Here is a 15882-nt window from a genome sequence, read left to right as displayed (position 1 = left end):
CTACAGCCTGGACCACTGCCTGCCATCACAGCCACCATGAACCCACCTCTGTCTGCCTTCCCCACAGTTCTTTCTCCCCTCAGAAACCAGGAACATGGTTTGTCTTTAATATTTCCTTTCTTATTATAGAAAAATTTCATACAGGTGCAAAAGTAGAGAGAAGAATGTGAAGAGTCCACACGGTGCCGTCACCCAACGTTGACGATAATCCACATTTTACCCATTTTGTTTCATCTCTCACCTCCCAGGTTTTTATTAATGGACTGTTCCAAGGCAAATCCCAGGTACCATTTTCCTTCTGTTAGCTTCACAGGAATCTTCTCAAAACTTAAATCAGATGACATCACACCTGCCTTGAAATTAACCAGTGGTTTCTCACTGCTCTTAGAAAAAAAATTCAGCCCGGCTGGTGTGGCTCAGTGGTTGAGTGTCAACCTATGACCCAGGAGGTCATGGTTCGATTCCTGGTCTGGGCATATGCCCGGGTTGCTGGCTGCAGGCTTGGTTCCTGGTAGGGGGCACGCAGGAGGCAGCCAATCAATGATTCTCTCTCATCATTGATGTTTCTATCTCTCTCCCTTCCTCTCTGAAATCAATAATATATCTATATATAAAAAACTCTAATATGCAAATAGACCAAACAGCAGAACAACCCAACAACCGGTCGCTATGAAGTGCACTGACCACTAGGGGGTGGGCATGGAACATGGCGGGCATCAGTCGCAATGAGATGGTGGAGCAGGTGAATGGGGGTGCCAGACCAAGGTGGGGGGCCGGTGGCTGTCATAGGGTAAGCTTCTGGTGGTTACTGAAAATTCTTTGCTCCCACGGTGTGGTCCTGCCCAGCGCTCACACCTGCTGTCGGTGCCAGCCCCACTCCCACCCACTGACGGTGCTGGAGCCGCCGCTGGCACCTGCTGCCGGTGCCGGTGCCGGCCCTGATCGTCGGCCCCGTCAGTGGGTGCCAGTGGCTGCCGTCCCGATCGCCCCTGAGGGCTTCTCCACCTCCCCCTGCTTCTGAAGAGCAATTAGGGCAGCAGCCGCTGCTCGCATGCACTGATAGTGCCAACACCCACTGCTGGCGCTGGCCCCAATGTCAGTGGGTGCGAGGGGGGGCCTGCCCGGTGCCTTCAGCCCGTGGGAGTAGTGGGAGTGGGAGTGGGGCTGCTGGCAGGCAGGGAACCAGGGGCCATGGCGGGAAGGGCCAGGCGGGGGGCACAAAGGATGGGCTGAAACCCACCCCTGTGCCTGCCGCAGTTTTGCAGCCCACAGTTCTTTTCAAGGTGCACAAAGTCGTGCACTGGGCCCCTAGTATATATAATACTAGTATATTAAAGCCCTGGCCAGGTACCTCAGTTGGTAAAAGCATTGTCCACGGTAAAAGATATGCCAGTGTTGTGTGTTCAATCCCTGGTCAGGGCACATATGAAAAGCACCCAATAAATCATTAAATAAACTAAGAAAAAACAATTCCTTCCCATGGCCTTCAGGACTGGCTGCTGGCCTCTCTGCCATGTCTACTGCTTCCCCATCCTCAGTCCCTGCGTCAATCCCATTGTTCTGACCACACGCCAAGCTTGTTCCTGCCTCAGGACCTTTGCACATGCTGTTTCCTCTGCCTGGGATGCTCTTCCTCCAGATAGCTGCATGGTTCCTCCAGTAGGTAGCATCTAAAATGCTTTTAACGGCCCATGCCTCTTGATCCTCATGCCCTGTATAATTCCCTCCCATTGAGTGTGGGCTAGACCGCTCACTTCTAACCAATAAGTCATGGCAAAAGCGATGGGATGTCATTTCCAAGATTAGGTTCTAAGACTGTGACTTCTGCACTGCCGACCTCTCCATCTTGCTAGCACCCTCTCCTATCCTCCTGTGAGCTCACTCGGATGAAGCCAGTGGCCATTACATAAGCTGTCCTTCAGAGAGATCTACCTGGCAAACAACTAAGTGTGGCCTTCAGTCAACAGCCAGCAAGGAACTGACTTCTGCCAACAGTCCCGTGTGTGGTTGGAAGTGGCTCCTCTCCGGCTGAGCCTTCAGATGACCCCAGTGGAAGCCTTGGGTGCAGCCTCATGAGACACGCTGAGCTAGAGGACCTGCTAAGCCGCACCCAGGTTCCTGACCCACAGACACATGAGGTCGTCCGTGTTGCTGTTTTAAGCCACTAGATTTGGGAGTCATTTGTTATGCAGCAACAGAAAACAAACACAGCTCCCTCACCTCCTTCAGCTCCTTGCTCAAAAGTCACCTTCTCTGGTGACTCTGAAGCCTTCCCTGGTCACCAATTAAAACTGCACCTCCATCATCAACCATCCCCGCTCTCTTTCCCAGCCTATTTTCCTGGCAGGACTTAGCATCTATCTTATTTCATGAATTCATTGCCTGCTTCTCCTCACTAGAACATGGGCTCTGGGAGGGCAGGGGCCTCTGTCTGTCTGTTTTGTTCATTGCTGGATCCTTAGTCTTTTATTTTATTTTTTTTTAATTATTATTTTCAAATATATATTTTTATTTATTTCAGAAAGGGAGGGAGAGGGAGAGAGAGATAGGAACATCAATGATGAGAGAGAATAATTGATCGGCTGCTTCCTGCACGCCCCCTACTGGGGATCGAGCCCACAACCCAGGCATGTGCCCCGACCAGGAATAGAATCGGGGATCTTTCAGTCCACAGGCCATGCTCTATCCCCTGAGCCAAACCAGCTGGGGCTGGATCCTTAGTCTTTTAGAACACTGTGAGGCACATATTAGGCCTCAGTGGATTTAAAGAAACATAAATACTAGAGGCCCAGTGCACAAAATTCGAGCACTGGTAGGGTCCCTAGCGGCTGGTGGTGGCCGGCCAGGTACTCCCTCCCTTTCCCTGGCCAGCCCCACCCCTGCTTGAATTCCCAGTAGAGGGGACAATTTGCATACTATGCTTTTATTACATAGGATTGAACCAGTAATCCCACTTCTGGGTGTATACCCCAGAAATTGAAAACATGGTCTCAAAGAGATATTTGCACCCCCATGCTCATAGTAGCATTATTCACAAACGCTAAAACGTGGAAGCAACCAGGGTCCATCTACCGATGACTGGATAAACCGAATGTGGTGTATACGAACAATGGAATATTCTTTAGCCTAAAAAGGTAGGAAATTCTGTAATCTGCTGCCACACGGATGAACCTCGAGGACATTATACTGAGTGAAATAAACCAGTCACCAAATACTGTGGGCTCCCACTTGCTTGAGGTCCCTAGAGGAGTCAGATTCGTAGAGACAGAAAGTAGAATGGAAAAAGAAAAAAAAGGAAGTAGAAAGGTAGCTGTCAGAGGCTGAGGGCGGCGAGGGGAACTTCCTGTTTAATGGGGACAGAGTTTCAGATTTACAAGATGGAAAGGGGTCTGGGATGGGCGGTGGTGATGGCTGCACAGCAATGTGAGTGTATTTAGTACCACTGAACTTCGCACTTAAAAAATGGTTAAGGGGATGGGAGTGGCCGGGGAGAGGTCAATGGGGGAGAAAGGGAGACCTATGCAATACTTTCAACAATAAAGAATTCAAATTAAAAAAATAAGTAAATAAAACACACACAAAAAAATGGTTAAGTTGGGCCCTGGTCAGTGTGGCTCAGCAGTTGGAGTGTCGACCCGCACACCGAAGGTTCCCGGGTTCTATTCCCTGTCAAGGGTTCGTGCCTGGGCTGCAGGTTCGATCCCAGCCCCCTCGGGGCACATGTGGGAGGCAACCAATTGATGTGTCTCTCTCACGTGGATGTTTCTCTCTCTTTCTCCTCCCCCACTTCCACTCTTTCTAAAGAATAAAAAAAATCAATGGAAAAATATTCTTGGGTGAGGATTAAGACAAAGGAAAGGTTAAGATGGTCAGTGTTATGAGGCGCGTATAAAAAAATAGATGCACTTACTGTGTGATCCTGCCCCTAGGGGAGGAGCTTGGCTGCCAGCTGCAGGTTTTGCAGTCAGATATCTGAGTGTCCCCCCCAGCCACTGAGCTGAGCTGTATGGATACCATTCCTACCCACCCATCCCCTCCAGATGTTTTTCACGTCTCCTATCATCGTGGGAATTTCTCAGAGATGGGAAGAAGCCTTCCTGCCCAAAGATGGAGCCAGACAGCGCGCCTTCATGCCCCAGTGCGGGTGGAGAGCGCGGCTTGGGCCCATCCACTGGGGCTCCCTTTCCCTTGGCAGCGGCCTCTGGCCAGCCTGGATGGGCAGGGATCCATGAACCCGTGTTAGGCGGTTATTAGCCCTGGGGACGCTGTTCTGGGAGAATCACATGCTGCAGGGGCCTCTGACAGACCTCTCCCCATTCCCCATCCCTACAGGCATCAGCCACTGCAGGGCTCCCCAGACCGCACTCCAACCCTCTCACCCTTTATTTGCCAGCAAAGAGGAGACCCAGCCCGGGTTCCCGAAGGGTCTGGGTGCCCACCCACCACGGAGAAGCTTGAAGTCTGACCGTTGCTGGGTGTGCTTCTGTTCACCCTGTTATGGACTGAGTTGTGTCCCTGCAAAATTCATCTGTTGAAGCCCTGACCCCCAGTGGGACGGTATTGGAAGCCTTTAGGGAGGGAATTAAGGTTAAATGAGGTTGTAGGTGGGTCCCTGATCCCATAGGACTGGTGTCCTTGGAAGAAGAGGAAGAGACAGCGGAGGTCTCTCTCCGTGCGCACACAGAGAAGAGGCCACGTGCATACACAGGGAGAAGGTAGCCGTTTGCCAGGCAGGTGGAGAGCCCTCACCAGGATCCCAATCTGCCAGCACCTTGATGTTGATCTACCTGCCTCCAGAACGGAGGAATAATGTCTGTTCTTTATTAGCCATCTGGTCTATGACAGTGGTCGGCAAACTGCGGCTTGCGAGCCACATGCGGCTCTTTGGCCCCTTGAGTGTGACTCTTCCACAAAATACCATGTGCGGGCACGCACATACAGTGCGATTGAAACTTCATGGCCCATGCGCAGAAGTCGGTATTTTGTGGAAGAGCCACACTCAAGGGGCCAAAGAGCCGCATGTGGCTCGCGAGCCGCAGTTTGCCGACCACTGGCTATGACATTCTGTGATGGCAGCCCCATTAACTGACAGAGAAGTAACAGCTTCTTGCTCCTGGCAGCCCTCGGTACACCCTCCCCGCGCCCCCCCCCCGCCTCACCCCCCACCCCGCCACTGATTTCATCACTGGTCTCAACCTTAGCCTCACACTGGGATGACCTTGGGGAGCTTTCACAATGCTGACCCCTGACCTCACCCCCAAGGAGCCTGAGGTAATCGGGTGGGGCTGGCTTTGGGGAGTTTCCGACCTCTGCCAGGTGATTCTCACGTGCAGACAAGGTGAGGAACCACTAACCTAGAGCAGCGTTTCTCAGTGGGGCGATGCCGCCCGCCCCCCCAGGGACATTGGGCAATGTCTGGAGACGTGTTTGCTTGCCACAGCTTGGGCCAAGGAAGCCGCCAACGTCGTGGGAGGAGGCCAGGGGTGCTGCTAAGCACCCTGCAGTGCCCAGGCCAGGAGCCTGCCCCCGAGAACGACCCAGCCTCACATGGAAGGACAGTAAGTCCCCACTTAACATCACCGATAGGTTCTTGGAACTTTGGTGAAACGGCATATAATACAACCAGTTTTACCAGAGATGCATTGATATCAACAAGAGTTGAGTTCCTGTGACATCTCATCGATGTTATAATGAAATGACGTTGAATGAAATGATGCTATTAGAGGCACTACCATATCACCCAAGTCAAAAAGGCCCTCTGCAGAGGTCCACGTACCAAGCAAATGCTCCGTGAAGGTGCACAGCACCGTGTCCAGGGCAGGGCCTATACTGTGCCCATGTTGCAGGGGGGACTAAGGCTCGGAGGGGGAATGACTCGGCCACACTCAGATGGCACAGCGGGTGCTCGCACTGCTCTTCAGCCTGCAACGCCGTAAAAAGGGCCCCCCATTGACTGGGGAGAAGAGTCAATGTGGGCATAAAGCCCATTGGTGAAGCAAGCAGAGCCAGCAGCCAGTCCCAGGCTCTCTGGCTCTGTGTCCTCAGGCACTTCTCCGCCCCAGGCCTCAGTGTCCCCATCCATAAAATGGGGATATGGCAGTCATACCTGCCTGGGTGGCCACTGCACAGGAGGGTGGGATGGGACCCACCCAGAACAGGTGGGAAAGACTCAGCAGTTACCTGGGGGAAGAGCATGGCAGACAGAGGGAACAGAGTGCAGCAGCCCTGGAATGGAAGGACCACAGGAAGCGGGCTCCACCTTCCTTCTTCCCCTCCCTTCAGCCTGAGCCAAACTTGGAAGAGCCAATTGCAGTCCAGGCGATGACACCCAGTGGTGTACTTGAGCCAGATCAAACTGGCTCACAAGAGCCAATTATGCCCATCTCTTCCTAGCTCAGGGCTCAGCGACATCACTTTCACCGCTTGAAACTGGCCTCAGTGGGAGAATTTACACCACGGAAATTGAAATCAGGTCCCTCGCCCCAGTTGGTTAACCAGCACGCTGTGGCTTACACCCATGGACACCCTCTCACACTCTTAGTCTGTTCGGGCTGCTCTCACAAAACGTCATACACTGGGGCTTATTAACAATAAACATTTACTTCTCCCAGTTCTGGAGGACCAAGAACAAGATGCAACCGGAATCAGTGGTCTGGTGAGAGCTCCCTTCCTGGTTTATAAATAGCCATCTTCTCTTTGTGTCCTCACCTGGTGGAAGGAAAGGGAGCCCTCTGGGGCCCCTTTGATAAGGGCACTAATGCCATTGATGAGGGCTCCATCCTCATGACCTAGTCACACCCCAAAGGTCCCATATCCTAATACCATCAACTTGGGGGGTAGGATTTCAACATATAAATTTTGGGAAACACATTCAGTGTATAGCAGCCTCTCACCTCTTCGGTGACATCACTTTCACAGCTTGAAACTGATCAAGGTAGGAGACTTTACACCACAGAAATCTGTCAAACATTACAAATCTCAGTTGGTTTATATCATTGCTTACACCCTGAGGGTGGCCTCTCTCAGCTGATATCTTTCCACCCACCTTTCAAGACAGACCAAATCCCTTGCCCTCAGGAGGGGCAAGGCAGGAGGCCAGTCTGGAGGAGGAGGCAGATGAGAAGGAAACTTCACGACAGGGGGTCACAGCAGGGGAGGGAGAAAGTGAAGGCCAGGGGCTGCTATTTTATTTTAATTTAATTGATATTACTATTTTTTAATCCTCACCTGAGAATATTTTTCAATTGATTTTTAGAGAGAATGGAAGAGAGAGGGAAAAAACAGAGAGAAATATCGATGTGAGAGAAACACATCAATTGGTTGCCTCCCACACGCCCCACACCAGGGTCCAGGCTGGGGAGGAGCCTGCAACCAAGGTACGTGCCCTTGACCGGAATTGAACCCGGGACCCTTCGGTCCACAGGCCGATGCTCTATCCACTGAGCCAAACCCCCTAGAGTAAGGGGGGCTGCTATTTTAGATTGAGGGGTAGAGAAAGCCCCTCTCTGCCCTCTGTGCAGACCAGAGTATCTTCGTACCCCCCACCCCTGCCCCATCAGCCACCTGAGTACCATTCTGTCTTTTCAAGCCCCAATCTTTTCTGTCACCCCTTCCCTCTCCTCCCACCCCCCTGAGTCCTTCAGGCCCTTGCTCAGCGGCCCCGAGTCTGTCCTGCTCCCTGGAATTTTCCTTGTGCAGGAATTTCTCAGCTCCTGCTCATTTCTGCCCATTGAACTCACTTTTCACCCGAGTCGGCCTCGTCGCCTGCTGGGCAAGCCTCTGGGCTCTTGTTCAAATGGACGCACATGGGGTGACTCGGAGGTCACCCCGTCCTTTCGGAGGCTCATGGTCACAGCTCACCCTGTCCACACCCAACCTCACCCCCACTAAGGGGGCTCCTTAGGCAGGTGGCAGCCCCCACCCCACCCCTGGGCAGACCCAAGGCTGTGTGCCCGGCATGAGGATGGGCTGGGGAGGGCACCAAGTGCCCATTCTATGGTCCAGCCTTCCTCGCTCCGCCCTGCCTCAGTTTCCCCATCTGCTCACCCAGCCTCTTCCAGAGGAGGTTCTGGAGAAGAATTTCCAGACACACAAGGTTAAGGCAAGCCACCACTCCTGTGCTCCGTCACATGACAGCATGTGCGTAAGAGATCAGGAAATTCTAGATCTTTCTCAGACCAACACCCCGCTCAGATTGTGCCCCCAAATGATGGCGATTCCTGCTGAGCCTGAACTGGGCACAGTTTTCATCCTCCTAGCACCTGGGAACCCCCCAAATCGAGACACCCCTGCTGGGCCCTCTCTACCTCCCACCCCAAATCCAGAAGCTGAAGTCAGAAGCCACGTCCTCTGACTATAGATCATGGCGGGGAGGGGGGCTGGCAAATTTTAAAAGCTCATTAAGGCCTGACTTCTTTTTATAGATGAGGTTTTCCGCGTCTTTCCTTTCCTCCACCCCCTCCACCCCTCCCTGCTTTCCCAACGCCGTATTTATTTGAGTTAGAAAAATAATGAGGTCCCTGAGGTCGCACACAACACATCGGATCTCTAATCAAAGTATTGCTGTGGAATTAAACATATATAGGAACCTGTGTGTGCTGGTGCAGGAGCCGCCGGCCACGGACACGGGGCACGCTCGCCTGTAGCCACCCAGCCCCCCCCCCACTGGCCGCTGGGGAGGGAGGTAATTAGCTATTTTCTGGAAAAGTCTCTGGGGTGGAGAACAGAATGGAAATGCCCATGGCCCTCCCCAGTGGGGGGCTGCGGGATGGAGTGCAGCCCACTCAGAAGGCATCCTGGGGTGAAGTGAAAAAGAACTGAGGGCTGGATCCCACCCGGCTGGCTGCGACCAGGGTGGGCCTCGGGGGCACCTGGTGGGAGCCCAGATTGGGTGTAAAGGACAAGGAAACCATCAGAGAGGAGACCCCTCAGGGTGCACCCAGCCTGAGGGGCCAATGGACCCCACTATTTAAACCCCAGTGTGTCCCCCCTATACCCCCAAATTCCTGTCCACTGAAAACCTCAGCAATAAGGTCTTTGCAGATGAAATCAGCTACGGATCTCCGATGCTCTGAGCAATGGGCCCTCCATCCAGCAATCGGTGTCTTTATAAGAGAGATGGGATTTGGACACAGAGAGGCACAGAGAGGAGGAGGCCCAGTGAGGACGGAGGCGGAGACTGGAGTGATGTGGCCACAAGCCGAGGAACAGCTCCGGCCACCAGCAGCTGAAGGAGACCCAGAAGATCCGCAGGAGCAAGAAGACACCTTGATCTTGGCCTTCCGACCCCCAGAACCGTGAGAGGATATATTTCTGTTATTTTAAGCCCCCAGTTTGTGGCCACCCGTTACAGCCTCAGGAAGCCCTTCTGGGGACCTGCCTCACTCGGAATTAAACGCGGACTCCTGGCTGTGGCCCCAGGCTCCTCGGAGCGTGGCTCCCTAGGCCTTCTTGTCCACGATTCTCCCTCTTGCCCTGTGGTCAGATGCACACCTGCCTCTCGGCCTTTGCCTGTGCTGTTCCACCTGCCTGCAGCTCTTCCCAGCACCAACTCACTTGAACCTCAGCCTACAGACCAGGCCTCCCCTCCGTCTGCCCCACCCCAGCTTGATTTTTCTGTATATCCCTCATCACAGCGCCACGCCCAGGCTCGCGTTTGTTCAGTGTCTGTCTCTCCAGGACATCAGCTCCACGAGGGCAAGGATGTTTTTTCTCATCCACTCTGGTGCCCAGAACCGGGTCACAGTTATGGGAGGCGTTCGATCAAAAGTGCAAAACGAATCAGTGAATGAACAACGTCAAAGTCCATCTCCCTCATCCCTCCAGGCCTCTCCCGGCTCTCGCCTGGCCCTGGGGGCTTGTGGGGTGCTGGGGTTGGGGGGTTCTGGTTTCAGAAGGGTGGCCGTTCCTCTAAATTTGGCCAGTCCTAAAGCAGAGGGATTGCAGGGCCTTCAGGTCTGTGAAGAGCAGAGGGCCCCGCCCCTCCCCTCCCACCTGGCCTCCCTGGCCTGCCTGGGCCAGAGCAGTGCAGCTGTTGACATTTACAGAGTCTTGGGGTGGTGGGGGGACCACCGGGGTTTGCAGAGCTGGTGTGCATGTGTGCATGTGTGCGATAATGTGTGCTAGGGTGTGAGAATTTGTATAAATGTGTGTGTGATTGTGTGAGAATTTGAGATGTGTGAGTTTTTGCACATTTGATCTAGTGCCTCCGGTGTGTCAGACACTGTGCTGGGCACCAGGGGCCTGGGGGTGAAAGAGATAAAAATCCCTGTCTGGTGCTCGCTTAGGCAGCACCGATACTGAAATTGGACCGATACAGAGAAAGATTAGCCCTGCACAAGGATGACACGCAAGTTCGTGAAGCGGTCCATGTAAAAAAATCCTGCGTGGGGCTGGCGTCATGGAGAGACAGACACTGAACAAGCCTGTGTGTGTGTGCGTGTGTGTGTGTGTGCGTGTGCATGTGTGCATGTGCGTGTGTGTGTGCGTGTGTGCGTGTGCGTGTGCACGCGTGTGTGTACCTGTGCGTATGAAGTAGCAATAAGTGTGAAGGGGGGGAGTGAGTGGTGGTGTGAGAATCTGAGGTTGTGAGTGTGTGTGGATGTGTGAGGTGTGTGAGAACTTGAGGGGGTTTGTACGTGAGGGTGAGACGGTGATTGTGTGAAGGTGAGTGTGTGGGTGTGTAGGAGTGTGTGAGGATGCCAGAGTGCCTGATTGTGTGAGAATTTGAGAATGTCACTCACAGGAGAATTCCAGGGTATGTGACTGTGAGAATTTGAGGGTGTGAGTGTATGTGTGTGAGAACGTGTAGCTGGATGAGAATTTGTGTGAATGCGTGGGACTGAATTTGAGGGGTGAGAAGGAGTGTGAGCACATGCCTGTGTGAGTGCTTGTTGGGGGCCCGGCGACCTGTTTGCTCAGGGCACACCTGGACCCGGGCCTCCCTCCCTCAGTGTCCACATCACTCCACTCCTGCCCCCTCCTGTCCCCTCCTGCCCCCATTTACCCTTCTCCTTGGGGTTCCTTCTCTCCTCTCCTCTTCAATCTTTTTTCTTCTCTTTTTGGACTTTGACTTCACATTTGAGGTTCTGGGGCCTGTCCCCCCATCCCCTGTCTTTCTCCCCCGCAACCCCCAAGGACGGTCAGAAGGGCAGGCGGGGAGGCAGGGCCACCACCTCAGAGTCTTCTGCGCCCAGGAGGTCTCGGATCCTCCAGTTGCGCAGGGGAGGCCCAGGGCGGCCCTGGGACCAAGGAGGTGGGAGGAGGGAGACGGGAAGGGGGGCAGGGGGGGGGCAGGGGAGGCCGTGCTGCTGCCTGGGCAGACTGCCCCCGCCCGGAGGAAGGGGAAGGGGTCTGGAAACTGACCCTCTGACTGGCAGCCTCAGCCCTGGCTGCACATTACTGTCACCTGGGAGAATGTCTCCTGTCCTGGTGACCGTCCCCCCATCCTCCTCCTCCCAACCCCCACCCCCCACCCCCCGCCCTGCACCACCAGCTGGAAGTACAGGGTGGGAGCAGAGATGGGCAGGGTTCCCAGCCTCCACACTATTGACACTGGGGTCCCGATCATCCTCTGGGGCAAGCCCCTGTGCGCACTGTGGTGTGTGTGGAGCAACATCCCTGAACTCCACCCATCAGCTGCCAGTAGCTCCCTCTCTCCCAATCCGACAACCAAATACCGCTCCAGACGTGGCCAGTGCGCCCAGGGTGGGCAGATCACCCTGTGACAGCATGTGGGCTTGGGGGACACGTGGGCACCATAATGCAAACCCTGTACTGTCTCCCAGGGCCCCCCAAAGCTCTGGGTTGGGTGTCGGGGGAGCTTTCTTTTTGCAACATGCTCCTCAGAAGCCTCTAGGGCAGCGGTTCTCAGCCTTGGCTGCACATTAGAATCACCTGGGAATCTTTTTAAAATCCTGATTTCTGGGCCTCGTCCTCCGGAAATTCTGTTTCTTTGTTACTAATGTTGTGGCCCCCACCCATAACAACAACAAAAAACTCAGAATTTCCGGAGGATGAGGCCCAGAAATCAGGATTTTAAAAAGATTCCCGGGTGATTCTCATGTGCAGCCAAGGCTGAGAACCACTGCTCTAGGGCAACAGAAGGAACGTGGGCCCAGGCTTGGAGGGGACTGCGAGCCCAGGGTGACATACACGGGTGTGGGAGCCCCCTCAGCTGCGCTTAGCACTGGCGGCTCTGGAGGAAGCGGTTCCCACCTGCCTTCTCAGCAGCTCTGCCCCACGGCGGCAGATTAAGAATCAATTAAGAGCGGGAAGGAGGATTTGCCAGGCGGAGGCGGGAGAGCTGGGGGCACTGGGCCGCAGGGTGGATGGGGGTGACTGGCAGGGGCTGGGGGCTCAGCCGGCACAGCGCCCCCCGCCCCCCCCCCCCGCCGCCCCCGGCAGTGAGGGGGTGGCTCCCTGAGACTGCAGTCCGGAGAGCGGGTGAAACAAGGCCCGTTTGGTGGGTTGTTGTGAAGACTTAAATGTGTACAGATCTTTGGTGGATACAAATTCATCTTGTTTGACTCAGCAAACACTTATCTATCGCCCGGCGCTAGGTGAGTCTGCGCTAAATAAAAACAAAATGAATGATGGTGCTAAGCCCCACCCCCCGCGAAATGTGGCTGACGGCCGCGTGGAGACACTGCCGGGCCCCCACCCAGGTCCGGGCCAGGGCACCCGTCTTCCACCTGCTTCGGGTATTGGCTGCCAAGGGCTCCCACCCACCTTTCTCTGGAGAATGTCGCCTGCTCATGGGAGTCCCCTTCCCTAGAGATGCAGGGGGGGCTGTTCCCTCCCCCCAGGTGCAGCCCACAGCCCATGGCTGTCTGATTCGAGGGTGAGAAAGGCCAGCCCCCAGGCCTCTAGTTGGGACCACTGCCTGATGCAATTCGCCCTCCAGAGCTCCCCAGGGATCAGGCCCAGCTGAAAGCACCCATTGGCCTGGCCGAGCCCCTCCCTCTGCCCCGTTCTGCTTCCCTTTCTCTCTCTGCCAAGAGTCCAGGCCCCAACATCGCAGGCCTGAGTCCCTGTGCTTCTAGGTAGGTGCTATGGACTGAAGGTTTGTGGTCCCTCCAAATCTATATGCAGATGCCCATCGACTGACCACGGGGATAGTCCTAATTAAACCCAGCGAAAATATCCTAAGTCAAAAATGCATTTAATACACCTAAACCCACCAAGATCATAACTTACCCGGCCCTCAAGGTGTTCGGGAGCCTGACATTAGCGACGGTTGGGCGGTTATGTTGCTTCATCTCAAGGCGTTTTGCACACATGATGGAAAATGAAAACACAGAGGACAGTGACCAGAAGGTCCTGGCCACACAGCACGCGGCAGAGTGCGGGTTGTTTGCCCTCGTGACGGCGTGGCTGGCTGGGAGCGCCGGTCCTGCCAGCCTGGGGGCAGATCACAGCTCAGAATTCGAAGTTCAGTGTCTATTGAACACGATAGCACTTTCGCATGATCGTAAAGTTGAAAAATCCAAACTCAACCCATTGTAAGTCAGAAAAGTCCTAACGCCCAATGTAATGGCATGAGGAGATGGGGGTCTTGGGGGGGGCAATTAGGTTTATATGAGGCCATAAAGGGGGAGGTCCATGATGGGATGAGTGTCATCTTAGTGTCCCTATTGGAAGAGGAAGAGACCAGCTCCCTTTCCCTCTCCCTCTCCCCCTTGATCTTGGACTTCCAGCCTCTGGAATTGTGAGAAATAAATGTCTGGTGTTTAAGCCCCTCAGTCTATGGTATTTTGTTATAGCAGCCCCATCTGACTTAGATGGAAGGGAACCTAGCCTAAGACAGTCGCCTTAATAATATGCAGAGGCCCTAGCTGGTTTGGCTTAGTGGATAGAGCATCAGCCTGTGGACTGAAAGGTCCCAGGTTCAATTCTGGCCAAGGGCGTGTACCTTAGTTACAGGCACATTCCCAGTAGGAGGTGTGCAAGAGGCAGCTGATTGATGTTTCTCTCTCATCGATGTTTCTAACTCTCTATCCCTCTCTCTTCTTCTCTGTAAAAAAATCAATAAAATATGATGTACTAAAAAAAATATATATATATACAGAGCCCACTAAGCACACCAGTTCAAATGTAAACTGAATCCCATCCCCTACAAGCTCTAAGCTGACTTCCTTCTGCCCTCACAATTCCAAATCTTATTTCTATTTTTTAAATCATTTTTTCCATTGATTTTTAGAGAGAGTGGAAGGAAGGGAGAGAGACAGAGAAACATCGATGTGAGAGAAACACATCGATTGGTTGCCTCCTGAGCATGCCCTGACCAGGGCTCAGTCTGGGGAGGAGCCTGCAACTGAGGTATGTGCCCTTAACTGGAATCGAACCCGGGACCCTTAGGTCCGCAGGCCGATGCTCTATCCACTGAGCCAAACTAGCTAGGGGCCAACTCCGATTTCTATCTAATCACATCATAGTCCTGTTCCCCACCTCTTATCTCTCCGAATTCCCCTTGCCCTCTTCAGCCAAGATGATCCTTTTTAATTTGTAATTATTTGTCTGATCAATAATATATTCACATGTTCAAAAAGTATTAAATACACACAGAGGTGTTCTTTGAAAGCTCTCCCTTCTTGCCCTCATCCCCTAGTTTGCAAACCCCCAACGGATGTCCGCTATTATCAGAATCAGATGTATCTTGCCACATTGTCTTTATGCAAATACTGGCAAAATAAGAATTTATTTTCCTACTTTTCTGCCCCCTTTTTACAGAAAAAAATAGCAGATGTTATATTCTATTCTACCCAGAAAAATCTTTTTAAAGAATAAATAGCCCTGACTGGTCTGGCTCAGTGGATAGAGCTTCGGCCTGCGGACTCAAGGGTCCCGGGTTCGATTCCTGTCAAGGGCGTGTGCCTTGGTTGCGGGCACATCCCCAGTGGGAGTGTGTAGAAGGCAGCTGATTGATGTTTCTCTCTCATCAATGTTTCTGACTTTCTATACCTCTCCCTTCCTCTCTCTAAAAAATCAATAAAATATATTTTTTAAAAAGAATAAATAGGGTCATGGGTCTCCTCTGCTCAGAATCCTCCTAAGCTTTGACCTGGGCCTGTGGGCAGGGCAGTTCTTGATGGCGTGGGCCCTGTTTCCCCGTGCAGGGTGTTATGTGTCCTGCTCCCACATCCAAGTGCCATTAGCAACCCCAGGCATTGCGACAACACCAAACTCTTTTTTAAAAAAATATATTTTATTTGATTTCAGAGAGAGAGGGAGAGAGAAATAGAAACATCAATGATGAGAGAGAACCATTGACCGGCTGCCTCCCGCACACACACCCCTGGGGATCGAGCCCGCGACCCGGCCATGTGCCCTGACCGGGAATCAAACCATGATCTCCTGGTTCATAGGTTGATGCTCAACCACTGAGCCACACCGGCCCGGCTACACCGAACTGTTGCACAACCCCACCCCTCCCCCAGAGGTGGTATCCCTCTCATTGGGAACCACTGCAGCCCTTTCCAACCTCTCTTTGGCCCCACTCCCTCGGGCTCCCTCCACTCGGGCCACACTGGCTTCCTCACTGTTTTCTGAACACCCGGGCACACTCCCGCCCCAGAGCCTTCCCCAGGCCACTCCCTCTCTTGGATTCTCTTCCCCAGATACTCATTGGCTCACTGCTTTCTGGTCTTTGCTCCAATGTCAGCACTTGAGAGAGGGCTCCACTCACTATACATTTAGATAAGTTCCCTCACCTGTCCTTCTCTATTGCTACTTGGATGAATTACAGCAAACGTAGTGGCTTCCAACGACATTTATTACCTCACAGGTTCTGTGGGCCAGGAGTCTGGGCGCGGCTTAACGCAGTGGTTCTGGCTCAGGCTCTCTCATGCTGGTGGGGACGGCAGTCACCTGAAGGCCGGACTG

At 53.4% G+C, this 15882-nt stretch overlaps 1 non-coding gene across 1 annotated transcript; it reads left to right on the top strand.

Moving 5' to 3' along the window:
* Nucleotides 1-10274: 10274 nt before the first annotated feature.
* LOC132236263 (U6 spliceosomal RNA) lies at nt 10275-10376 on the top strand. Its single transcript, XR_009453219.1, has one exon. It is a non-coding gene; the product is annotated as a U6 spliceosomal RNA (small nuclear RNA).
* Nucleotides 10377-15882: the final 5506 nt, after the last annotated feature.

Source organism: Myotis daubentonii, chromosome 5 (genome assembly GCF_963259705.1).
Source record: "Myotis daubentonii chromosome 5, mMyoDau2.1, whole genome shotgun sequence".
NCBI classification, from domain to species: Eukaryota; Metazoa; Chordata; class Mammalia; order Chiroptera; family Vespertilionidae; genus Myotis; species Myotis daubentonii.
This window is presented reverse-complemented; position numbering and strand designations above follow the sequence as displayed.